General features: G+C 38.8%; 1 protein-coding gene and 1 long non-coding RNA gene across 8 annotated transcripts in view; one reads left to right on the forward strand and one right to left on the reverse strand.

Moving 5' to 3' along the window:
* The window catches only part of OXR1 (oxidation resistance 1), a 259,358-nt gene that overhangs the window by 159,262 nt on the left and 73,301 nt on the right, over positions 1 to 26,795 (forward strand). The gene's annotated exons all lie outside the window — the stretch shown is intronic.
* Positions 442 to 26,701, reverse strand: LOC119697159. The gene is made up of 3 exons (XR_005255780.1): positions 21,364 to 26,701; positions 4,702 to 4,855; positions 442 to 4,287 (listed from the first exon to the last, which is right to left on the reverse strand). It is a non-coding gene; the product is annotated as an uncharacterized LOC119697159 (long non-coding RNA).

The following is a 26,795-nucleotide window of genomic DNA, read 5'->3' on the forward strand; positions in this document are numbered from 1 at the left end:
TTTCTTAGTTTTTCAAACTTGTTGTTACTTCCTATATGTAACAGACGTGAAAACCAGATGACAAGAATTAAATTAAGGATATCAAAACATTAAAAAATAGAATATGTACCTGCAAAAGAAGTCTGTTTAAATGTGCTAGATTGATTAGATCTGATATAATTGTCAATCAATACTTTAAAACTTCAAAGAATATGATGTTTGCTGGAACACAGAGCAGACTTGCAAAGCAAGACTATTCCCTCCTTTTTTGATACTTATTTTTAATGGACTTTGCTGGATATACCCTGCCTTCTTAGACTATGCTTTGTCTGAGATCAGCCATGTCTATATACATTAATGTGCCACAATTTAGTATAAACTTTGGAAATGCACATCAAAAAACCAAAGTCCCTATAAATCTCTCAACCAACCAACCAACCAACCAACCAACCAACCAACCAATCTCTCATTCAACCAGTCTCTTGTTCAGGCCATGTGTTCTGAAGACCTGTTAGAGAACTCTTTTCAAGTACCTTGAGCCCACCTGGTGTATCTTGCAGTAAAGGAAACATTAAAGTTTCCTGTAGTTACAGTACAGTATAGTAAAGTGAGCCCACTTTATATGTGATTCCCTGTTTTGTGTGTGATTCATCACCAATACCAAGATCAGCCTCTTGTCCTCTGCAAGATGCCCACCTTTCCCCCAAAGAAACTACATGCTTCTGGCAGCAGTATTTGCTCCTGTGAGTAGCAATGGAGCCATCCAAAGAAAACCAACCATACTCTGTATTTTTCCATCAGCCTCTCTCCTAGTTTAGGGCAAATTTGGGAGAAAACCTCCAAAGGGGGACCCTCCAGATAGAAAACCCACACGGCCCCTCCTCTCAACCGGTTTGGGAAGGATTCTTCGGAGAGAAGTGGAAAGAACCTGTTTATTTAACAGGCACAGCTCCCCCCAGCACACAAAATGAACAATACCAGATGACAACACTCTTTCACCGCTCTGCAGAGATTACAAACTCAGAAAGTCTCTCCTGGGAGTGGTTGCTCTGTTATCGGTCCCTCCGGCACTGGGGATGGCTGTTGCAGGCCGCAAGGTGCAAACTCTTGGTGTTTCCCAGGTCCCAGTCCAGAGCAGGTTCAAGTGGTTCCAAAAAAAGGAAAGAAAAAAAACCAAAAAACAGTCCAGGAAAAAATCGGACTGCCTAGCTAAACTAATTAACGAGCAGAAGCAAAAAAAAGGGCAAAGCAGAAGCAAGAGCAAAGCAAAAAGCAAAAGCAGCACTATGTACTGCCCTGTCTCTGTGTCCCGCCAGCTGTGGGGGAGCAGGCTGATAACAAAACCAAAACAAAACTCTGCTCTTCAGAGCCAGTCTTGAAGGCACAGAAAATAATATCCAGCATAAACAGAACACACGACTGGGGATACAAGCATCACAACATCACTCTAGGACAGCCTGCAAACAAAGATTGAAGGGAGGGGACAAAAACAAAAAGAGGAGCCTTTTAATGGGCCTGTCAGAGGCCCCTGGCCCCAGCCATGCCAAGTATGTATGTCCAGTGCACAGCATCTGTCCTAGCTCACACCCCGGCTCTGCTAGGGCTGGCTTTTGAGATAGTCCAACACCAGCTGAGGAAACTTTCATTCAGCAGCGTACAGTGAAAAACTACATGAGCCAAACTGACTCCAGGTGGAAACTCCAGTTTAGGCCATTCAAATTTTTTTTCTTGAGAACTATCCTAGACATGAAGGCTTGTGAGCCCTGAGAGAACACAGGTTGTGATAATTTGTGGGTCACTACATGGGAGTGACCAAGGCACTCCTGTGCCAATTTTTTATCCCAAGGTGCCAGTGAGTATCCAATGCAGAGTGCTGCAGAGGATCAGTAGTCCTGAGGTCTTAGTGACCCCCTTATGCCTGTTAGGACTTTCTTCCACCACTTTTGAGTGCACCCAAGCTTATGCACGGTGTGACTGCTCAGGATCTGGGCATGTGGGTGAAGATACAGACATGAAATAGGTCAGAATAGGAAAGCTGGGAATAACTTGGAGACAAAAATATAGCAAAAGGCAGTTTACAAAGCTAGACAAAATGCAGACAGATGCTCATAAATTACATAATGTCATCGAGGTGACTTTGTTGATGTAGTTAGTTTTGTTTTGGCTCCTTTGCCTGAAGAATACTGGAGGAACAGAAAGGATCAGAGCAATAGCTACTGTGCTTTAGCTGTTCCCACATGGTGGCTGGCATTTTAGGGACTTTCTCAACTGGCATATGTCAGACTAGCGATGTGATTACTATGGACTGGGGCTTTGATGAACCAGCCTTAGAACAGCAGAGATTCAATTGACTGTAGAGTTAGAATTGAACCCTATTTTTTCAGTGTCTAACCACACCTAATTTCTATAAAAGTAATTATGATAACTGTAGGTTGCTTTGGGACTACACTGAACTGTTTCAGAAACAATTCTGGAATTTCTGAGTTTTATATAGAAATTTGATCTGCTATATAAACATTTGTGGCTATGAATTAAAAAAAAAATAAAGAAAGAAAAAGTGAGAAGTGAAAATAATTATTTCCAGAATTGCATATATTACTAAACATTAGCAAAACACTTTAGTGCTCAAAATATTTTATTGTTATGATCTGAAACAACCTGCTATAGGGGAAAAAAGATTAAAATATGGATATATATGGACGAATAATGTCATAATAAATTATTGTAATTTTCAGTTATAAGTGATATAAAATATGAAAGAATATCTTAAAAAATATTGAAGGATTATTTGAGGGGTCTTTTTTATTGCAAGGAACAATGCAAGTAACATTTCTCCTAAATTATTTTCCTCCTTTGTCACAAGGAAATGTTTATTTTGTTCCCTAAACAAATTTGATGTACTTCAGATGTTTCATTATTTAGTTCCTTTCCAGCATGTGCAAATTTCCTTTAAAATTATTGTGATGTCTGTATTCTTTATATTTACTGGGCATTTGCAGTCTAGCATAGTCTGTGACAGATTAGTCTTAGAATCACAAAACCATAGAATAGTTTAGGTTGGAGGGGACCTTTAATGGTCCAACCCCCTTTATCTTGGGCAGCAGGTTGAAGTGTGAGCATGTTGCTGTCTATTAGAAAGAAGTCTTAGCAATCACAGAATTATCAAATGTGAAATCTTAACTGTATGGAAGTATTAAGCTGAAACACTTTTCCTCAATAAAACAGCAAGAGCAAGAAAAATAACTTAATTACATACTTTCAGGTCCAATGTTCCAACATAAAGTTTCAACTAGAATTGTCTTTTTCTCATTCCATTCCATGTGAAGGTAGTACATTTTCATGGAAGAATTATTCAATTTACCTTCAAAGGATTAAAATATATCTTAGGGTTTATTGAAATACCTTTTTTTTTTTTCAGAAGAACATTTGCAATCTACTGAATCACCAAGAATGAGGATGTCAATTTTGTAAATATGAATTAAGGATTGCATTGCTGCTAGAAACTTCACAAGTAGTTGCAGACATATTATCTTCCCATAAAATGTGGTTTAGTTTTAGTACCTAACTAGAAAAGTTGTATTTGTGGCTTTGAATTCTCCACCTCTACAAATATTTATTACAAGTCACTATTCTTATGGTTCTCATTTTACAACCCTAGGACATTTGGATTTGATAGAATGTCAACAGTGCCACATTCTGCCAGAGAAGGAAGACTGGAGTTGAATTTTAATATTGTAGGCTTGGCTAGTTAATGAAATAGATGCATTTCTGCACAGGACATACACTTGAGATTCTCTTGAAAGGAAGCCCAGATCTAAAATTTCCAAGACAAGTTGTAATATTTCCATCCAGAAGACCAAACCTACCATCTGTGAAGCTGAAATGCAGATTTGAAACACACAGACCAAGATCACGTACAAAATGTGAATATTGGCAAAAGCTAGATGAGAGAAATCTGGGGTTGAGTCTGATAGCAAATTAGTGCTCACCTTACTGCTAAGAGATCCTCATGCAGTTCCTCCACTGCTGGCAGCTTTTTGCCTGGATTCTCAAATGGCTCCAACATCTGGCTCCCTTGTGAATTTAAAATGTGCTTTGCTTAAACTAACGTTGTCCCGATGGGCATTCCTTTTAGCATTAATATTGTGCCCACAAAATGTTTTCAGCCAAAACTTACAGCTGGCATCCAGAGTACTCAGAAGTCACCATCAGCACAGAGTTACGTGAGCTGCTCTTACTGCTTGAGTGTAGGTTCTGTTGCACTGCATCATTTATTATAAAAAAATGATTCAGATATCTTTAGATCACCTGTAATAAAAAGGAGAAGCAATTTAATATTAATGCATTCTTCTCCTTCAACATAAACTCAAACTCAGGGGTTGAAAAGTTATCAAAAAGGTTGCTTTTTGCTCTTATTTAAAATCATAATTGATAGAGAGGGACCACAGTTCCTATTTTAAAATATGCTTTCTTTGCATAGTTTTGTATATCCTTTATCCTCTATAAATACAATTTTAAGGAAGAAAAATTGTCAACTGCATTCTCTTATGCCTTGTCTGTAGGCATATAGGTGCACTGCAAAAACTTAAGGGAAGTAACATCAGAAGTGCAAATTCAAACTGCAGTGAAGAGTTTCTCTCGAGAAGGAAAAAGGGACTGCAGGAGAGCAGGGAGAAATCACTACTATTGCCAAAAGCCCTGACAGTTTAAATCTTTACTTACTAGTAAAAGTTTTGGAAGAACATAGCAGATACAGCTTGTGATGGCAGTCTCTTTATGAAGGATGGTAATTGTCAGGAGATACAACTTGGGACACTCTGAAGTTATCAGTGCTCTGTCTTTTCTGAAGGATCTGCCTCTGGTAGATCAAGAATTTCTACAGGAACAAAGAAAGTGAAACCAGAATTTTTAGGGTTCAGACTGTTACATACAAGTTGAGTCAGAGATGATATTCAGCTCCTGCCTGTGAGTTTGGCAAGAATATTTATCTGTACCCTTTACTAAGGAAATTACGGAACAGTCTTTCAGAAGAATAGTAAATGAGAACACTCTGTCTTTAGAATATACTTACACTTGGATAAGTGATTGCTACCTTAAAGCCAAGTGGAGAACTGTCTTGGTTTGAAAAGACAGGTGTCTGCTTAAGCAAGGCAGGAACTTTCCTTGAAATGGAAAACACAAACCCCCTCCCTCCAAATTACTATAATTTTAAAATTAAAGGGTACGCAGGCAAAGATATGGGAATAGGAAAAACAGTTCTTTACTAGAAAAATTAAAAACACAAATGCAATAGTACAAAAAAAGAAAACAAACTACTGGTAGAGTCAGAATATGACCTGACTCCCTGTTGGTCAGGGTGTTGGTAGCAGTCCCATTAAATGGTGGCTGCAGTCCTCCTGGAGTGACACATGTGGTTCTGTTGAAGCAGTGATCCTGTAGAAGGGTGGAGTTTTCCTCTGGAGGTCCAGTGGTGGTGTAGATGGGCCTGGTCTTCCTCTGGGAATCCAGTGGAAAAGGCTGACTGTGGTGTTCCAAATCGCAGATTATATCTAGGTAGGAATGCTTGGCTCTTCCCGCTGGGCAGAGCATCTCACAATGGGATTATGTAATTTTATCAGCCATGCTGTGGCACTCAGTGGCCCATGAACAGAAGATATTTCCCAGAGGGAGGATTGGTTGTCGCACAGATGGAGAAAACTGCCCAATTAACAGAAGATAACTGCCTCACCTCTAACAGATGGGAATAGAATACACACTCCCAGCCACATTTTGTAATCTAACACAAGAAAAAATACGTAACTTCTGTTATAAAATGTGTGGTGGCTTGGGGTCTTTTGGTGTGCGTGCAATGCTGTCCTAAACAGCCTTCATGTTTTACCCTCATTCATGGCATCCATGGAAACATTGTAGAATGAGTCATACAACTGGAATGCTGCAATGGATGGCAATAAATTCCTCAGAAGGGATGGGTAAAGAAGGGGATGCACTGGGGGAGCCTTCTATGTTAGGAGGATTTTGATTGTCTAGAGTTTAATGATGGTGAGCATAGAGTTAAGTGTTTCTGGATCAGAATCAGGGGGAAGGCCAACAAGGCAATTATCATGGTGGGAGTTTGCTTTAGACTCCCAACCAGGACAAAGAGCCAAAGAAAATATTCTGGAAATACAACACAGCAGAGAGGATACAAACTGGAGACAAAGGAGCACAAGTCTTCTGAGGAACAGAGTGGCTGAGGGAGCTGGGGTTGTTTAGCCTGAAGAAAAAAAGGCTCAGGGGAGACCTTATGGCTCTCTACAACTATCTGAAAAGAGGTTGTGGCCTCAAGTTGCACCATGGGAGGTTTAAAATGGATATTTGAAAAAATTTCTTCACTGAAAGGTTGTCAAGCATTGGCTCAGGCTATGTGGGGAAGTGTTGGAGTTACTGTCCTTGGAGGTATTTAAAAGACATGTAGCTGTGCCACTTGGGGACATGGTTTAGTGGTGGATTTGGCAGTACTGGGTTAACAGTTAGACTTAATGGTGTTAAAGGTCTATTTCAGCCTAAACCATATGAGGATCCTGTAATTCCATGATTTTGGGACAGACAGCTCATGCAGGCCTTCTTAACGCCATGGACTGACAATCTCCATGCAGTAGAGCTCTGGGCATTTCTAAGAAATTACCTAAGATTTGAGGCTGCTAACTAAAGCTTGTAGCTGTGCTTGTGATCCCCACCCTTCCCAGCTGGATGGGGACAGCATGTCTGCCCCAGCTGGGAGTCGATGTGACAGAGACGTCTCTAAACACACCCCTGCATGGCTATTGGCCACTGTTTTCCCCAGGCCTTGCATTCTGGAGGCTCTTCCCTTTGCCATTCCACCTCTGAGGGGATGAAAGAACATGTTTTCTGATTGCTATAATATATGGTCAGCATTTTTAAAGAGAACAACTTTTGAGCCAAAAATAAATGAACATTTAGTTCATTAAAAAAATCCTCTAGAAGGTCAGTTACAAAAGGGGAGCTGCATAAACTCCTTGGAAAGAAAAAGTAATTCTGGGCTTCCTCATTTGGAGTCTAGAGCAAATTCTGTCTCCAGTGCAGCTCCAAGGGAAGATTCCCATATACAGAAATTACTCTGTGGAAAAATACCTAGAACACCCAGAATCCTTTGCAAATCTCCCATTCTTCTTTCATGGGAATGATAATATATGTTTTTGGAGAAATTTATCTAGGCATTTTTTAATACAGGCAATCTTTTCCAATCCTGTCCCATCCTCCAGAGCGGTACTGCCTCTAGGTTGAAGAGTGCCCCAAGAAAAGGTAGATTAAGTTTGATGTAAACTAAAGATAGACTTTAAGATAGACTAAAGATAGATTTAGATAGACTAAAACTTGAGGATGAACCTTAACTAAATATAAATAAGTCTTCACACTTGACACTGAGAGAGCCTGAGCCATGGAATTACTTGCAGCTTTGCTCAGTTACATTATGTACAAAGTTCTGTGTGAGCATTTGTGAATTTCTTTTCAGGCTGTGCCATTGTTATTGCCACATGTGGCATCAGTTGCTCATAATCCATGTCAATGGAGGCTGTAAGTCCCTCCACAGAGGTCAGTGAGTTTGTCACAGTGCCAGCACAGAAGTTCCCAAAGAGGAATGGGGAACATTGAAATGTTTGTGCTTCCTCAGCAGGAAAATTATAGTTTTGTGCCAGGGGCCAGATCAGGGGCTACCTAAGCATTTCTTGGGTTAAGATCCGGGGGGAAAAGAGCTTAAAAAATCAGCTTAGTTTCTGAGTCCTGCTGCATCTTAACCTGCTGTTAACAAGTCCTGGTGGGAGGTGGGAGGAGGGTATCCTCCAGCACACTGTTTCCTCCATGGAAACTGGAGCTGTATCTTCCAGCAGAGTTTCACTGCTGCAAAGAAAAATAGCAGAAAGAATTGCTGTCATCAGAGTGTGCAGAAGACATAACTTCTGCTTCAAAAAATTTTTGAAATTTAAGACCTTATCTTCTGACTTGGGATGCTGCAAAATGTACCATGTGTTGTCTCATCACTGCTGAGTTTTTTTCTTGTGCCTTCATAATTTTTTTCTTGTCATTATCACATTTTCACTCCAGTAGGTATGTACTGTATCACAGCAGTACCTAAAGAGCTCTTTATACAATGTGAACAAAAACCTACTGCAAGGAATAGGGAGCTTTAGAAGTAAATAAGAAAACAGAGAGGGGAATATAAAGTATTTTCTAGGTATTTAGATGAGGCAGAATCCATGTATGTGGTCACAGAGAAGGAGTGAAAGGTTGGACTTAATGATTCAGGAAAGTGTGAAAAATCACACTTAGGCTTCCCAGAGAAGTGATATTATTCATGAGGAGATCCTGACCTGCTTGCTACCCCCTGCATGCTGTTTCCCGGAGGTCACCTTCTCCTGATCAGGGGTTCCATCAAAAACAGAAGTGGGGGAGAGGATGAAGTGCCTCCTATGTGTCCTTCACTTGCACCAAGAAAAAGCTTTAAGAAGACCATTAAAAATTGCATGAATATGCTTCTTTCCTTCTCTTCCAGTAACTGTGCCTGTGCCTCCACTACTCCTGACAGTATGAAATGTGTGGTATCATAAAATTTTTTTGTATAATGAGGGAACGCTAATGATGGAGGCACAGACTGCTAGACGAAGTGGTCTTTTTACTGGTTCTATCTTTTTTTTCCCTTAAAACTCTATCTCTGATGTCTGTGATTTCAATGCTGTGTAGATTTTCAGATACAGAATTTCCATATCTCAAAGACTTGTCTTCTTCTTTTTCCCTGCTCACTGCAAGGTTTTCTTCCTTCTTTATAAATGGAGATTTGTGAGCTGTGGGTTAGAATCCACCATGGAAAGAAATGCTCTGGGAATGAAGTAGCTAACTGTACTTTTTGTGCCTTTTAAGGACACAGTTTGTTATGTGCCAGAGAAGAGGAACCAGTGAGTAAACAAAAAAGAAGAAACGAAATAGTAAGACCTCCTGCATTCCAGACTATGACAAATATGACTGCAAAGCCAAAGGCCATTGTGTGGCCTGAATACTTGCCAAAACAATCAGTCACTTATAAGGCCTCATACAGGTAATATTGGCTTGCAGAATCCCTATTAATAAAAGGGTTTGCATAGGAACCAATAGAAAGGTGCATTTTTGAACAGATAGCTATTGGAACATTCCTTTAAACAACGTTTGACAAAATGTACTATATTTAGACTTGTACTTTTCCACTGTCAAGATGTTATATCTCAAAACTCGGCAGAATGTCCTCAGGGAGACACACATTTCTGTATTCTGTGAGGAGGCAAGAAAAGGTGTGGCTGGCATGAACAAATCTTGGTCAAATGCTTTCTTTAATTCTTCTACTGCATGTTGGGTTAGCTTTTCAAACAACTAAGAAGTAGAGAATTTTTCCCTTTCATTTTTTTCTTGATAAACCCTTGCTGCCCAGGGTACTAACCAGTTTATTAACATTTAGAAATAAGATCTTGAAGTGGAATAAGAGAAGCAAAGTTCAGGACTTGCAATAGCACCACAGGAGTTCTGCTGTGAAATCTCGTTGAGCCCCATTCAGTGCTTTCCATCTCTCTCTGTGCTCTTCAAACAAACCCTCTCTTGACCCAGAAACAGAGCGAAGAGTATGACCCAAGTAGCCAGAAGAAATTGGCTCAGAGAATCTTTCATATTTTTGACCATGCCCCTTCACTACAGTCCTCTGCCTGGTAGTCAAGTTGTTATACCAGTGGCATCAAATACTTCTGTACTGAAGCAATATTCTTGCATGAGACTGCCCCGTGGAGAAATTTCCAGGATATTATTTATAAAGCTAACACCAGAGATTGTACCTTCTTAGAGGTCAGTAATGCAAGATTTGTTCCTGTACATATAAGGAATTCATCCAGGGTATGTGACTCATGGTACTGTGCCCTTTCTTTGGAAAATAATGTAATGATACTTTGCCCTTTCAGCAGGAAATCATATCAGATGTGGAAAATAACTGTTTTCTTCACTTGTAAATTTTGTCCTGCAGAACAATAGCTGTGGGTTGTAATGGAAGATACAGCCTTAAATGTTCACGCCCTTTGTCAAACCTTAGCAGTGAAATAAAAGGCCACAGGACTTCACTTCTTGTGAGTGGAACAGTTCTTAGCTTCCTCCCCCCAGTATCCACCCTGAAGGATCCAGTACACAGTCCTTGATAGTAAAAGGAATCAAGTGAGACCAAGTGTTTAAGAAAAGAAGCCTCTAAAGATGCTATTTGTTACTATGCTAACACACAATTTGCTGTCTCCTCAATGCAGCTTCAGGCACTTTAGTGTCTCTATTTAAATCAACTAAACTGTGTAAAACTATAAATGAAACTATATAAAGCATATAAAACTATATGAAGCATTTAGCACTGTAACTCTGAAAAACAGCTGTACTTCATGCACAACATCTAGCACAATATGTCCTTGAGAAAACTGGGTGAGTCAGGCAGTTTATTACTGTTTTCTAGCAATGCTGTTTTAATTGACTGTCATATTTTGAAAGGTAATATTTTTTGAGGGGATTGTTCAAGCACTTTCTTTCAAACACTTTGTATAGTGTTTATGCAAAGAATAAGATTTCCAAGTAGGCAATCCACTGTTTATTATTTTAAGTGAAAACACTTTGTCACTTACAGTTTTCTGCTGTCTGCTTGCTGTGCTATTTTGATCAGTTATTAGAGAAACCAAGAATTTTCTCCCTAGATCTGCAAGAGCTCAGTCTGAACTTATACAATGCACTCTTTTCACTGAATGCACCATAGTTCGTTACAGAACCAGCCCACTAAGCATCTGAAAACTTAATTTAGACATGCACAATAGCATTAGTTGAAACATTTCCTGTGTTTTATATAAGTAAAACCATGAAAGAGGAAAAAGAAAAAAGGGCATCAGAGGAATTTAAGTTACAACAGAATCAATTGCTTTCTACTCTGCTGTAAGTAATGAAGTGGCTCACAGGATCCTTCAACTTTAACTAATGGAAGGAGAATCTAGTGCACTTACTGTTAACTGTTCACTGAAATTTAGGGGTTTTTTTTCTCTCCTAAAAACATTATGATCTGTTACAGGGAGTAAATGTGAAATATTTCACATATTATGAAATTATGCAATATTCACCCAACATAATATGTTTGGGTGAAATTGCACATCATCTTTCAGTATGAAAGAAAGTAAGAAGACTGAAAATGGCTTGGAGATCATCACTATGGATCTATTTGCACTTAACCTTAGACTAATATTTGTATTTCCTTCTTGAAGCATGAGTTCCAGAAAACAAAAGGCAAATCACTTACAAACCAAGCACTTCCAGACACTGGAGATCTGTCTGAAGATCCTGTTATCAAAGAAATACAACTCTGCCTTACATATGTAGATGGTAATAAAATATTTTTTATGAAGTGTGTTTTGTGTCGCAGCAGGGCTGACTGGCCTGGGTGGTAATGCTTTCATTGGCTCATAACTTCCACAAGATTTGTTTGACACCAAGGCTGAAAAAGTGTTGGAAGAGCAGTTCATTTAAAGGGGAGTGTTAGAATTTAGTGCTACTAACATCTGACTGTATGAAAGTTTTTAAGAAAAGGGAAAAATTCATTTTGGAGGAGGAAAGGACAATATTGCTTGACAATAAAAAAACCCATAGCTCCTCTGCTTTTTAATGTTTATGAGAATGCTTTACCCTCACATGATGCAAGATGCCTTTGTAAAATGCAAGAGGCATGGCAGACCACAAAATTTAGCAAGATTTTCCTATCTGCAATATGCTATGGCAATCTGCCCTCAAAAGTCCAATTACCTCTTTCAAAAGACTTGTGTGATTGTGCAAGCTGCACACAATTTATTCCTAATTCTTTTTCTTCACAGTAATAATGACGATAATTGAAGAAGGTTCTTGTTAGAAAATCACATGGAAAAACATTTAAACCATAAAAACACTGCTGTGAATATCAAACATGTGTGATACACCCTGTTTCCCAGGACAGAATATTGCCTAGACTAACCACCCAGTGATGCTGCTTTGTTGACTGAGACACCATTGGCCTGATTCAGACCAATTTACAAAATGGAAATACAGCTTCTACATCCAGACCATTTGGTCACAATGTATCACAGGTAGCACTTTGTTATGATGAACACACACATCACAGTGCTCCTGAAATCCCTATTTATGTCACCACTAGAGGCTTACCCCCCTTTGCTATTCATGCAGTAAAAATCTGCCAAACCACTCCTCCAAGGCCCTGCAGCACTTTAAAGCTTGTTTTGCAGCTTTCATGCAGTCCGTGTAGGAGGGGTGGGGAATGTTTATGGTACAAGCAAGACCTTGTGTCATCCGGTGTGAGTAACTTTGGAAAGTGAATGCTATAGCTAGCTCATGCTCCCCTGTCATCAAGCCTCTTAAAAGTAATATTACATGTTAAGATATTGAGAAATAGTGAACTTTAATGTGCTGTCTCAAAGTTCTAAATGACCTCAACATTTTTGATCACATAAGTAAACACTGTATGCATAAGAAAACAAATAAAATGTGACTATCTTGTTTTCTACCTCCTAGCTTCAAAATGTAAAGGCAAAACATTAGTCTTCACAGAAAGGCCAATACTATTCAGTTTAAAATTTACTGCACATCTCATTTGAAAGACTGCTGTTTTTCTGTGAATTACAAAACAAAATACATATCTGCTCCTAGAGGAATTATTGCTGGAAATAAAATATTTAATACCAGAAATGGTATTTAGTTTGATGTCCTTATGCAGAGAATGCTGAATACAAATGACACAGTAAAAAGCCTATAAATCTTATGGTACTGAGGCTAAAATACCTTAATTTAAAAATTGCTCATTTCATGCAACTTGAAAATGAGCATCATATGAAAACAAGTGATGCATATTTATTTATTAAGGCTTATGACAATTGAGCTTCAAAAAAACAGAGTAAATAAAATTTCTTTTAAAAAGTGCAAACAAAGTCCAATGGCCAAATAAAGAATTATATAGAAAATAGAATAATCAGGTAGAATATTGTTAATCCAGAGGACATGGGAAGCTAGGAGGATATGAAGAATGTAAAATATTTGTAGGTGGGTAGACATTATGAACCTACTAATTCATACCTGTGATGCCTAATCAAAAAGGAGTTCAGCATCAGGAAGCTACGACTTTAGTCTGCAGAAATCTGTTTAAATGATGAATTGTTTGGGCCACTGGCTTGTTTTATATCCATGTATTTCATTCAGCTGAGTACAATCTCAGTGCAAAACAAATCCAAATTGTCTGCTTCCCTTCACTTTTCCTAAAAGTGTTGACAGTCATAATAATGATGGTATTTATTGAAACACTAATTCTGAGAATTCAGTATCAGATTCCTTTGGTCTCCGGTAGAATGAAGAGCTAATTCTGGGCTGTTACTCCAATTGCACTATTGAACTATCAGAAAGATGCTCTAAAAGAGCAGCCAGCACTCTCTGTGTTATCCCATACTGCCCCATCAGTAACAAGAGAGAAATGTAGTAGCATCAAGAGAGTTAAGGTAAAAGGTAGCCTTCTGCCAGGTGATACAGGTGGTAGTTCATTCAAACTGGTAGAAAACAAATGATAGTTACTGAGTAATTTAGCAAAGTGCTTGAGCAGTCAGAACACTTGGGTGTTGAAAGTTTAAATCACAAGTGATCATAGCTCCATGGTACAGTCCTCAAGTTCCTCTTCATTTTGGCATGGAACAAAACTTTTGGGAAAAAAAGTTATATTCACGCTCATAGTCTCTGTGCTTTGCTAAAGAAAGCAAAGTAACAGCTCCCAGTGCTTTGTGCTGTACATCAATAGTAAGAAAGCCGTCCCTCTGACTATGTTTTAAAATTATTTTAGCTCAATCTTGCACCTTTCAAGTAAGAATTTTGTACCTTATTAGAGGAATGACTCTGACATGTTGTAAGACTTTGGGAAACAAATCTGGGTATTGCTGCTTTATTTTGGTACAGTATCACTCTGTTTGGTAAGTCATACCAAAGCCATGAATAGACCATTATACTTGATGATAAACTGTTTCCAGGTTGACTTTTTTAAAATGAAATATGCATAGTGGGTTACAAGCTTTTCTCAGTACCCCTTCCTTCTGTAGGCACTTCATTTCTTAATTGTAACAGATGTTCCATTCCTGACAATAACTTTGCATGACAGTAAAAAATATTATTTGGGATTTAAAAAAAAACAAACCATAAAATATAATCTCTTTTCCTAAAGGCCTTGAATTCTGAAGATTAGCTTTAATTTTTGAAAACCAAAGAATTCCTTATCCTATGTCTGCACATTGAGGAACAGTGCTATGAAACTCCTGTGCCAAGTATTTGTATTAAAGGGTGCAAAGCAGCATCTGTGGAGTCAGGGCACGAGCAGGCTCCTCTCCCTGCCTGCCAGCAAGCTTGGCAGCGCAGCTGCACCAGCACAGAGGGATATTTGTGTGCTAAATCTAAACCTGCTGTAGGATATATTCCCTGCCCTTCCAGGATCACAGTTGGCTTCTCAGGGCAGTCTACAGCCACTATAATATAATTTACCCAGGTTGTTTGGCAAAATCTCCTGGTTGTCCTTCAATGCTTTCTTTTTTTTACTTTTGTTTCCCTGTGTAGAGTACAACTTCAGAGCCCTTAAGACTTAGACATCTGAGAATGTTCTGATAGTCTATTTGGATTATTTTCCAGAAACTCTTTATGTTCATGACTCCTCTTCAAACAAAGTTATCAACACTGGTACTTGGGGAGATTTCCAATTTTCTGGATAAGGCAACTGAGGTGGAAAAGCCAGACCATCTTGTATTCACTTCAGGAGATTAAAAAAGAGAGAAAAATTAAAGCAAAATAATAGCTTTGCTCTTTCTCTGCTTCAACATCCATAGTGATTGAAGTGTTTTGTATCTCCCTGAGATCCCAGAACTGATCTTCTGAGCTTCCTCCATCTGCAGAGGTCACCCCCTTCAGACTGCAAGTGACCCAAGGAAAGCACTTGCTGAGAACTTCTCCTGGTTCCAGAGCAGGGGGCAGGGTGATATCATGGCAAGTGCTTCCATCACACTGGCTGTGCAGGGTGAGGTGGAGGTGATGTTTTACTCATGTCCAGCTTAGTGTCCTATTTCCACAGCGGCCAGCAGCAGCTGGTAATTAGGGAAAGAATATAGAAGAGGTCAAGAATGAAAGGACACTTTGCTGATATTTCCTCTGAGCTTTAGGCAGTCTGTGGCATAGGGATTTTCAGAAACCAGTTTGCATTTGCATTCTTTTGCTTATTGGGTCTTGATGGGCTTTGTATGAATTTTTCTAATCACTTTCTGAACCATTCATAATTTTGTCATATACAACATCCTGTGGCAATGAATTCTGTGATTCAGTTACGTTATATAACAAAATGTTCCCTTTTATAAAAATCTTCACTGTAATTTCATTAGGTACCCCCACTTCTTTTACCACAAGAAATGTGAATAGTTTTCCTCTGATCCATTTTCTGCTTACTTACATTCTATCATTTTCTCTGCTTTCCTAGAAAGCAGCAGCTCATCACCATTGTTGCTTTTCTCAGTACGTTTTCTGATCACATTGCATCTTGTTTGAGACAGTGTGACCAGCACTTCAATCTATATTCATTTGAAGAATTTACAGTATACTGTAACTATATATTTTTTCTAATAATTCATATTTATTTTGCCTTTTTGATGTCTATTGACTGACACTTTCATATATCTCCACTGGATAGCTCACATAAAGCTCATCACTGTGTATATATAAACATAGGCACTTAGAGGAAAACTTGTCTTTATCCAGCATTTATCAAAAATGAATTTCACTTGCTGCTTTGTTTATGTTTTGTATTATGAATGAGTTTTTAACCTTTTTAAGCATATTTTACTTTTCTATATAATTTAGTACCATCAGCAAACTCCATCACCTTGTTACTCTCTCCTTAGCCTAGTAATGCTCTAAGTTCAAAAACATGCATCTCTCTTGGGCTGCATTGAGAATCTTTCTTCCTCTGCTGTGAAGTCTGGGCTCTTGTTTACTGTACTTTAAAGGACATTAAATGATGAGCCATCTTGTCCTACAACAGCTTGATTTCCTTGCTGTAGGACTTTGTAAAAAGCTTCCTGAAAGTACAAGCACACTGCTATCAACAGATTATTCTTATCCACATGATTATCGGCTCCTATAGAGAGCTATAGATTTGCCAGCCATGATTAAAACAGTTGTTGATTTTTGCCGCTCTACTTATCCAGATGCCTTCTAATTTTATTATTACAATTCAATTTCTTCATGAAATCTTGAGTAACACCAGAGGTACTTTGATACCACAGAGTCCATCAAAGCTTTCTGTGCAAAAAAACAAAACAAAAAGGAAAGTTACTGAGGCTATAAAACAAGTCTAAAATATTAAAAGGTTGTGGTGCTGCGTTTTTTCAGAATTGCTTTAGTGATCCTGTCCTGGCTTCAGATAGGACAGAGCTCATTTTCTTCTTAGTAGCTGGTACAATGCTGTGTTTTGGATTCAGGATGAGAATAATGCTGATAACACACTAATGTTTTGGTTGCTGCTGAACAGTGCTTACTCTGAGTCAAGGACTTTTCACTGTCTCATGCTCTGCCAGTGAGGAGGTGCAGAAAAACGGGAAGGGACCACAGCCAGGGCTGCTGACCTAAACTGGCCAGAGGGATATTCCATACCATGGAATGTCATACCCAGTGTATGAACTGGGGGAGCTACATGGAAGGGGGCTGATCAGTGCTTGGGAATGGGCTGGGCATCAGTCAGCAGGTAGTGAGCAATTGTATTGTGCACTACTTGTCTTTCCTGGTTTTCACATTTCTCCCTCCTTCTCCTTTTATTACAATTATTAGTTGTAGTTTATTATTATCTTTTACTTTGTTAATTATTATAATCTTTTACTTTGTTTCAGTCATTAAACTGTTCTTATCTCAATCCAGGGTTCTATTTTCTTTTCTTTCCTGACTCCCCTCCCCATCCCATTGGTGGAGGGTGGAAGGGAAAGTGAGAGAGGGGATCCTTTCCTTCTAGTGGTGCGACGTCTGATGTTTGCCCTCAGTGATGGTAGAGACTGTCTCCACCAGTCAATCTCCTCCTTAGAGCCCCTGATACTTTTTGGGCCTTCTACCCCCTCTTTAGCTCTGCCACCAGGCTGAGCAGCTCATCCATCTGGCCACTCTCCACACAGGAGTCACCTCTCCTGCTGTCCAGTGCCACTGCCGGGCCCTGGCACGCCCTGCAGCCTGGCACCTGGATGTTTTCATGGCAGCTCCGTTTGTGTCAGCTCCAGAGCACGCCTGCTGGACCAGCCTTGCTTCTTCAATGACACTGAGGTGTAAGCCATACCCAAGGCAGAACTTCAACAACAGATTAGTTGTTGAACTAAATTAGGAACTCAAGAGGCAAGCTCCAATTCAAATAACTGATTTTTTACTTTGTATTTAATACAGAAACAGATCAAGTTAAGACAATAGTTATTTTTCCCTTCTCACTGAGATTTGCTGACCTTATAAAGGTTCATGACTAAACTACTATGCTACATGCATTTCCAACATAGCAGAATTTATTAATATGAGGACCTATTGTTGGAAGAAATAAGCTTTTGACTTCTGAGAAATACAGCAGCCTGTTTTCTTGATAAAAAGCATGTCACTAGTGCTTCACCCTTAAACTCTGTGAGTCAAATCACTAACAAATTCCAAGTCTTGATCCTGAAGCACTGGTGTAAAAAACCTTGACAGATAACCATTAATTACCTACGAAAAGAAGTGTTCTTCTGAGATTTTGTACACAATATATGTTCACAATATTTCATCCTCAAATGAAATACAAGGAAAATAGCAAGCCATGCCTTTAGTAATTTTAAATGAAGCCTACAGAAGATCCCATCTAAACAAATAGAAGGAGATTAATAAGAGGCAAGTAGGATCTGTAAAGCTGTGTATGTGCATAGGTTCTTAATGGTGCATACAGCCTTGCAGCTAAATGTGACTGAACACAAGAGACACAGCATACTGCAAATCATGTCAGGGGAAATTGTGACAGCAATCAAAGCCAAGATAATAAAATGTGAGGGAGATGCAGGAGTTAAGATAGGAAATCTCAGGGGGAAAAACTACTGTATGAAGGATAAAGTTTCTTAATTCAGAGATAACACAGTAACGGAGAACCTTCAAATGATTTAGCTATCTAGAAGCAGTGGATTTGATTTTTGAGGAAAAATTGTAGTAATTATTCCCAAAAGGACAGAGTGAATAACCATCCACAGGTTTTCTACATGATATTATGGGAGCAAATGAATCAGGCATACGCTTGTGACGTGGTGCCAGTGGGGGAGGGGAGAGACACCAGATGTTCCTTAAGAAGCAAGATTTAACAAGAAAGAAAAAGCAGAACTTCCTCCTAGTAAGATCAACATACTTCTTCTAGGTTTTAATTCAAAAGAAAATTTCAGGAATGTCCTGCACAAATTTAGATGGCTCAGGAAAAGGTATGTACAAAAGGCTTACTTATGGAAACAACCACAAAAAAACAGGTAGCAAAGGCTGCAACAGAATTCAGTCTTTTTTTAACTAATCCTTAATCCTAGAATGCATTGCCTAAGCAGGAGCAAGTAAAATAGAAAATCAGTAATTATTATTAGAATAAAAATTTGCAATCAAAAGGATCAGCTGTTGCCATTAGCCTTATTCTGGTTTAAGATAAATTCTGATGATATTTTGGACCCATTTTTCTAGTAAATATCACTGTAATTTAGACGGCATTTCTACATAGAACTGACTGTTCTTAAGCCTTTTTTTTTTCCAGGTATCTGAGAAGAATAATTTTGTTCTAGTGAATTGAAAGCATCTTGTATCTTAGATATCTTCAGGTCTAAAGGTTGCAATGAAAACACATAACCCATTACTAAAAGCCATAATGTTTTTTGAATTGAAAACTGATTTGGTGCCAACCAAGTATAATGAGAGTATGTGACAAGCAGGTAATTATTTCTTCAAACAGATAGAACCAGTTCATTATATCACTTTAAAGACATTACTAACTTGAAGATTTTTAATGTCATAACCTCAAGAAGGACTGTGGATTCTAAAGTATGAGGCTTTTCCTGTAAACATGAGGAATACAGCCAGTCATGAGGTTCTGAGATATTGATCTGAAAACATTTTTCATGTTAATGCTCTGAATCAAGGCTTTTGTTTGAAATCTGAGTTGTGTTATGATTGCTTAGTCTTCAGAAATGGTATAGAACCAGACTGAACTTTAACAACTGTATCCTACCAGAGTGACATTCTATTTTATTGTGAACCAGTCAGTCAGTGTAAAAAGTGAATTGGAATCTGGCCATATTGTTTCTGAGCAAGTATGAGCAACTTCCTTACAGGAATATAGCGCATTAACAACTTGATAAGCATTTAGTGAGAGTTAAGGAAAAAACAGTTACACTTATATGGCAAAAAGGAAAAAAAATATTAATTCAATACTGTTTGCTTATGATTCAAATATCTGATGAATAATCAATTTTCTGAACACTTTTCATAAGCAATTATTTATCATTTGCATAATTTATGCCTCTGTGGAGGATGAGATTAGCTAGTAAATACTACGGAGTCATCAATTATACTGTCAGTGTTTTCCACATTCAGTTGCAAAACACATGATGAAAGAAATAAAATGTCAGTGAATTGATGACACAAAGACAGAAGATGACTGTCTACTGAAAACTGACATCATAGCAAGTGCTATAACCAGTAAACATCCTTAAGCTGCATGGGTATCTCTACGAACATGTATTCACACCCCGTGGAGTCCAATTTCATACAACTCCCTGAAAGAACAGAATATTCTGTTTATAATAAGTCACTACTGACCAGATGAATAGGAACTGAGGACCTGGAGGTCATTTCATGTTTATTTGATAAGGTAGTCTCTATAAAGAGCTGAGTAATTGCAGCTGAAACTGAAGTTCTGCCAAAAACATGGAGAAGTCCCCATATGATGTGCCTTTGTTCCCCAGGCCATATTTGAAAACTTCCATGTTGATATCATTGATGTTCTAACAAATGTTGACATGTTATTGTAGAATGGATCATTTCAACATCCAAACATATGCATACTTCGGGAAAGTAAGAAAAAATACATATTTAGTCTTAGAATATTCATTTTTGTAACGCTAATTCTTTCACTGTTTCATGAAAACTAAAAGCATAAAAACAAGCTGGATGGGAAATAGGATTCTATAATTTTGCAGAGAAGCTGGGTAACTGCAGGCAACAAAGCTTGTCAGTTACCTGAATCTTTGAAAATTCAGACCATATGCAGCTGAAATTGGGTACATCCAAAAGTGTCAAAAATTTGTGGCATATTTTTGAAATCTGATAAAGTTATTTTGCAAGATGAGGTGAAGTGGAGTAAAATACCCTTAATTTATACTCACTTCTGCTGGGTTTCGTATGCTTAGCATGAATTCCTGTAACTATGCTATGTATGCCAGTACAGGACACTTGTGAATCAATTAACATTTTTCATATATGTGTTACAGTATGCCCCAGATTGGTTTGTACAATTTATTTGCATGGTGTTTCTATCTTTACTATCTAAATTTAAATTATTGTATGAAGATTTTTGAAATCTGGCTAGAAAAGCAAAAAATTTCTTTGTCCTTAAAAGTGAAATGGACTTGTTGGGTTGTCCTAATTATAAATAGTCTCTCTTGAATTAGATTAGATACCAAACAAACAAACAAAACTATAATATTTATGTATTCAACTTATTGGTAAAAACACAAAATCACACAGTGAATGTAACAGTATTTAGCTATTATGAAATTAAACATAAGGAGCAGTACATCTTTTGATGCTAAAATATATTTTAGGGGGAAAGCTGAGATGTCCAAATGTTCTCCTCAGCTTGGAGAAACCTCATGTCTAGGTGTGGTACCTTTATTTTGTACAGCTGTACAAAAAAATTTTTGTAAGAAATTAAAGACTTATTAAGCCATATTTGAAATACAAACGCAGCAGGTATTTGATTCAGTTTTCTACTAAGTAAACAACTCTCCTAAAAGAGATGCTGTTATGGCTTCCTGCCTTTTTCCCTGTTATTTCAGGAATAATTGTATACAAAATATAGCCTATACTTGAAGTATCCCAGTCCAGAATCAGGGACTGCCAAATTCCCTTGTTGCCCATGTTTATTCTGTCTTGTCCCTTCAGAGTGACATTTTCTGCTGAACAGTGACCAGCATCAGTGGTCAAGGTAGGGAATGAGCCCCACGTCATTTCAATCTTACAGGGAGCTGGTTAGTAAAATCAGAATTATATCCCTACCTGCTGAAGTCTGAAGGTTTGCCATTTCTGAAGCTAGTATGCAGATGGGAGTTTCTTTCTTGTTGAGTGCCTAATCTGAAAAGAGGATGTGGTCTGTGAAACCTTATGAACAGCCACACCTAGCCCACAGTTCTCTGTGAAGAACCTGTTTTAAACACACCCATTTTACTTAGTGTCACCTACTGGTTATCTCTTTTCAACTTCTCCCAAAATTATACTGACACTGAATTTCCCTTTGGAAAAAATTGAACATTCTTAATCACAAAAATAGATCTGTGCAAATGTTTTTGCTTCTAGAACTGTGTACTTCCATACTTCATCATTCAAATTAGTTTGTTCCTAGGGAAATAGGCCTGAGAATGTGGGAGTTCTGCATGCCTGAGTTCTGGTCCCTCCTTCAGGGACTGCATGTGCATTCAGCATTCTGTTCAATTTTTACTGAAACAGCATTGGAAACAGAGTGCAGTATGTTTTTCTGTGTCTTAAGAGTTTATCTTTTTCACGAGGAAACAAAAACCCAAACAAATCCTGAATTATTTTACATTACTAAAATAGGTTTCATTAAAAATTAAGAAAGAGGTTAGGATTTTAAGAAGTTCTAATTTAAATTCATATTTTTGCCAATTATGGGTTTTGCAACCACACAAATGGCAGTGTCTTGACCAGAGGTGGTAGTTTAGAATGCCTGACAAAGGCATGCAGCATACCCACAGCATTCCATGACAGTCAGTGCCTCCAGAATGACTAAGGAACCTGAAATGGGGCATTTGGTTCAAGGTGCCAGAATTACATACTTGCCTAGAGGTTGTTTATACACAAATGAATGCTGACTAATTGCCAAATGACTGACCTCAAGACTGTCACCTCAGAAAGCAAGTACAAACCTCCTTTCTCACAAAATAGAGTGAGGGGTTGGGTTAGTGCCTGGTGCACTTCTGCCTGCAGCTTGGTTGCACTGCAAATTTGGCAAGACGTGTTGAGAGAGGCCCATATCCTGCACACCAGGCATGCACACCAGGCATGTGAACTGGCCCAGCCCTGAGGAGGTTACACAGCATCTGCTGGCATTTTGCTGGATTAGTTGCTACAGTTTGCACTTACTTTCACAAGCAGCAAATCTGTCCCTGAAGAAGTGATATTGCTATGACTTGCTAAGGTTTTATCTTTTTATTCTCCTATGAAATACTTTTATATATAACTGTATGTTCAGACTTTGGAAATACTTTTACCCCATCGTGTCCTTTTCTATCTGACCAAAACAGATCCCTGGTCTCTTTCCCATCTTTTAGGATGCAGCTCAATCAGCTTCTACCTGCTCTGGTTTAGGATTTGGAGATCTAGCTATAAGACCAGGTTGTGCAATAGATTAGCATAAAGTGTTATTAAATATTACATCATAAATGCAGAAATATTCTGTGAGACGCTTCTGTAGCTACTGAATGTGGGTTTGTGCATAATACCAATATGAAGGTATCTCTATTCGTGCCACAGTCTGACTTCTCATTTTGAGCTAATATACACTGGCACTGAAGACAGAGGCTGGCATGAAACTTCCTCTCTCTCCCTCCCTCCCTTCTGTTTGCCCAGCCACCTAGACACATCTGTTGTTTTGCAGCTTGTGCTTCTACAGGTGTTTACACACAACTCAAACAGATCTGGAGCTCTAACTGGGGATAATTGTAACCTCAAAGCAAAATAACAACAAATTAACAAAAAAGTTTAGTGAGTTTTTACTAAACTAAAAGGTACTTTTAAGTTGATCAGCTTTACACACAGTTCATTCACCTGCTAAATGAATCCTTGTGCTTACACTCGTAGCATGGGAACAGAAACAAGCAATAAAAAGCAGGTAGGACCTGTTCCTTTTTATTGGTGGGACAGTTCTAAGTGGCTGAGTTACAGAGATACTCTTTTCTCCACTGATACCACAGGCCAGAAGATTAACCCAGAAGAGATCCTTGTTGCACATTTAGAGATCAAACACAGATTTATTACTCCTCCTCAGCAAAATCCTGGCTGTTTCCAGACATTTTGAGGACAGAAAGATAGAATGATATATAAAGGTGTTCAAAATAAATATAAGCGTAAAAAATTATAAATATTGTAGAACTCATTTATGTTTGGTTTAGCTTTATGGCAAAAGGGACACACATTGCTTATGTATGGAGTGTTCATGTTGCTCCTACCAATTAAAAAGGAATGCTGCAAAGCTTTTCATATGGAAATATAGGCTACAATCTTAAGAACCAGTACATTCGATTTTTAAAGTGACATTGGATTAAGTCTGGTCAGTTTTCAGAGCAGAGATCTTTGTTAAAAATCTTGCTAGAACAGGTGTGGTACAACTAAGGTAAAACCAAGTTGAAACAGTATCTTAAAGTCCATATCACTGGATATTTGTATTGATGATACCTACTGAAGTATCATAGAATGGTTTGGGTTGAAAGGGTCCTTAAAGGTCATCTAATTCCAACCCCCCTGTCATAGACAGAGACACTACACCAGGTTGGTCAAAGATCTGTCCACCCTGGCTTGGAACAGTTCCAGGGATAGGGCATCCACAAAGTCTCTGGGCAACCTGTTTCAGTGCCTCACCACTCACAGTAAAGAATTTCCTCCTAATATCTAAACCTGACCTCTTTCAATTTAAAGCCATTACTCCTTGTAAAAATTCCCTCTCCAACACTCTTGTAGATCCCCTGTAGGTGGAAGGTGCTTTAAGGTCTCCTGGAGCTTCCTCTTCTCCAGACTGTACCCCAGCCCTCTCTGTCTTTCTAGTAGAGGTCCTTCAGCCTTCAGATCATCTTCTGAAGTGGCTTTCCTATGGACTGGTTCAAACAGGTCCCCATTCATCTCATGTTGGGGGCCCCAGAGCTGAATGCTGTGCTCCAGGTGGATGCTCCAGGTGGGAGAGCAGAGCAGAGGGGGAGAATCCCCTCCCTGCACCAGCTGGCCACACTTCTCTTGATGCAGCCCAGGATACAGTTGGCTTTCTGGGCTGCAAGTGTGCATTGCTAGGTCATGCTGAGCCTCTCATCAACCAACCCTCTAAGTCCTTCTCACCAGTGCTTCTCTCTGCTCAGCTTGTTTTTGTGCTTGGGATTACCCTGACCCAGGGACAGGACCTCATAACTGACCTGTTGAACTTCATGAGTTTTGCGTGGGCCCGTTTGTCAAGATGGATGGCAAGTAGTATAACTCTATTTTTTTCCCAATTTAATAACAGTCTCATATTAATTCTTGTATTACAGTAATGCCTTGAAATTTTATCAGTAGTTTATGAGTGTCATGTATCTTAAAGAGTTACTTTTCTGAGCATTGATACCTCAATCTTGATTTTATAGTTAAAACAGTTTAACTGAAGAATTTGTTCTTGCTAAGTAAACACATTGCTAAATGGATGCTTTTGAGTATAGACAATGATTTTCAATAGTATGAAAAAACCCCACATTTCAGCAAGAAATAGTCTTTTTATAGTTCAGAAGGACTACTTGTGAGGAAAGCAGGTGAAAGCAGCTAAAATAAATTCATGATTATCAAACATTTACCTTGAATATGTCATCAAAATGCTGTCTGAATCTGAATTTGTAGACTCTATTACTAAAATGTAATGAAAAAAAACAGTGCCTCGAGCTGCACCAGGGAAAGTTCAGATTGGATATTAGGAAAAATTTCTTCATCAAAAGGGTTGTCAAGCCTTGGAACAGGCTGCTTATGGAAGTGGTAGAGGTGCCATCCCTAGAGGGTGTGGCACTTAGGAACATGGTTTAGTGGTGGACTTGGAAGTGCTAGGTTAACAGTTGGACTTGATGATCCAAAGGGTCTTTTCTAACCTAAACAATTTTATGGGTCTATAAATATAAACCTGAAAGAGAAAAAGAAAAAGGATTATTTCAAACCACAGAAGAAAAAAATACATGCCATCAATACAATAGCAGAGGTGTGTATGTGGCTGGAATACTGGTGGGCAACTGATCTGGAAGTTTCAAATGGGCTGATCACCACATTTGTAAACTCATTTCTCATGCAAAGATGTAATAGATTTTGTCTAAAACAGAGTCAGCAGGGCAAAAGACCAATCATAACTTCTTCATAGCAGGAATCCTGTCATAAAATGAAAACTAATTACACTGCTTACGACAAGAAATATCTGGTTGGCAGAAGTATTTATACAAGTGGTAGTTAGACCATGCAGTGACTCTACGGTTCCAGATTTATTCACTAGCCTTGGAACAGACAGATTACTCATCCATTTCTACTGGCAGATCTTGGGGAAAGGAAGGAGGAGCTAAATGTGTCAAAATTTTCTTGTTCTCTTTCAGTGAAAGGTTTTATTTGAAAAAAGTCTTGAGCATCATTATCTCCTGAGCAAGAATTGATTTGAGTAGTAGAAAGGTTGATTTGAGTGTACTGTTTAAATCAAGTAACCCTCAGAAATCAGCACTCTAAAATGCTGACATTAAACTCTGATTTAATTGAGCAGCTGCTACAAGTGAATAGGAGTTGAAATAGCTCAGCACTTTGTTCGACAGTTCTGCATGTACACAATAGATTTGGCTCAACAAGAGCATTTTTTATTAAACAATGCCTTCATTTGCAGTTAGATGCAGCGTATAATTGTATCATAGTCATATGAGAATATAAGCATGTTAGCTTACAGTTCTGTGCTCTCAAGGTCTATGGCACAGGTATAAATATCATTGTATGCCTGTTCTTTCAGCCTCAATACATGCAGAACACATCACAAAGCAGATGTTAATAATGAGATTCAGTGGCTTAGGTATTTCTTTTTCTGTGAAACCTTTGGATCTTTGATTAGTTTTATTTTTTCGAAACTTAAAACGTTCCAAGAATTATAGGGATGAAGAATGCAAAGGTACAAATGACTCCCACAAATCAAATGTCTTTTTTCAGAAAGAAAGAAAAAGTTTATACCTAGTAAGTTTTGCTGGAAGTGACCTAGTCGGTTCAAGGGATGAGTCGGGTGTCAGTGTTGGCAAACCCTCAAAGGAGGGCACCGGGACGTGGATGGCTGGCACAAGCAAGGGCGATGGCATCCCACGGCAGGGACACTCGGAGAGAGGCAGGGCCAAGAACAGCAAAACCACACAGTGTCACGGCTGGTCCTGTTTTACACTTACAGTGGACAAACATCTTCACGACTGTGAAAGGATTTAGAAGTAAGGGATTGCCTTGATTTTCACGCTTGGCAGTGCTGAGACAGGAAAGCTGAAAGTTCATAGAAAGCGTTGCGGCGCATGGCTGTACAGCACCGCGCTTCCACGAAACATAACCAACTTCCCGGACTGCGGGTGAGCCCATGAAGATGCACAGGTGGCCGGGAGCGTGCCCGAGGCCTGAAGGAAGCGGTGTCCGTGCGTCCCGGTGACAGAGCGCCCGCCGGCCGGCCCGGCCCCGCCCGCGCCCCGCGG

This window comes from Motacilla alba, chromosome 2, assembly GCF_015832195.1.
Source record: "Motacilla alba alba isolate MOTALB_02 chromosome 2, Motacilla_alba_V1.0_pri, whole genome shotgun sequence".
NCBI lineage: Eukaryota > Metazoa > Chordata > Aves > Passeriformes > Motacillidae > Motacilla > Motacilla alba.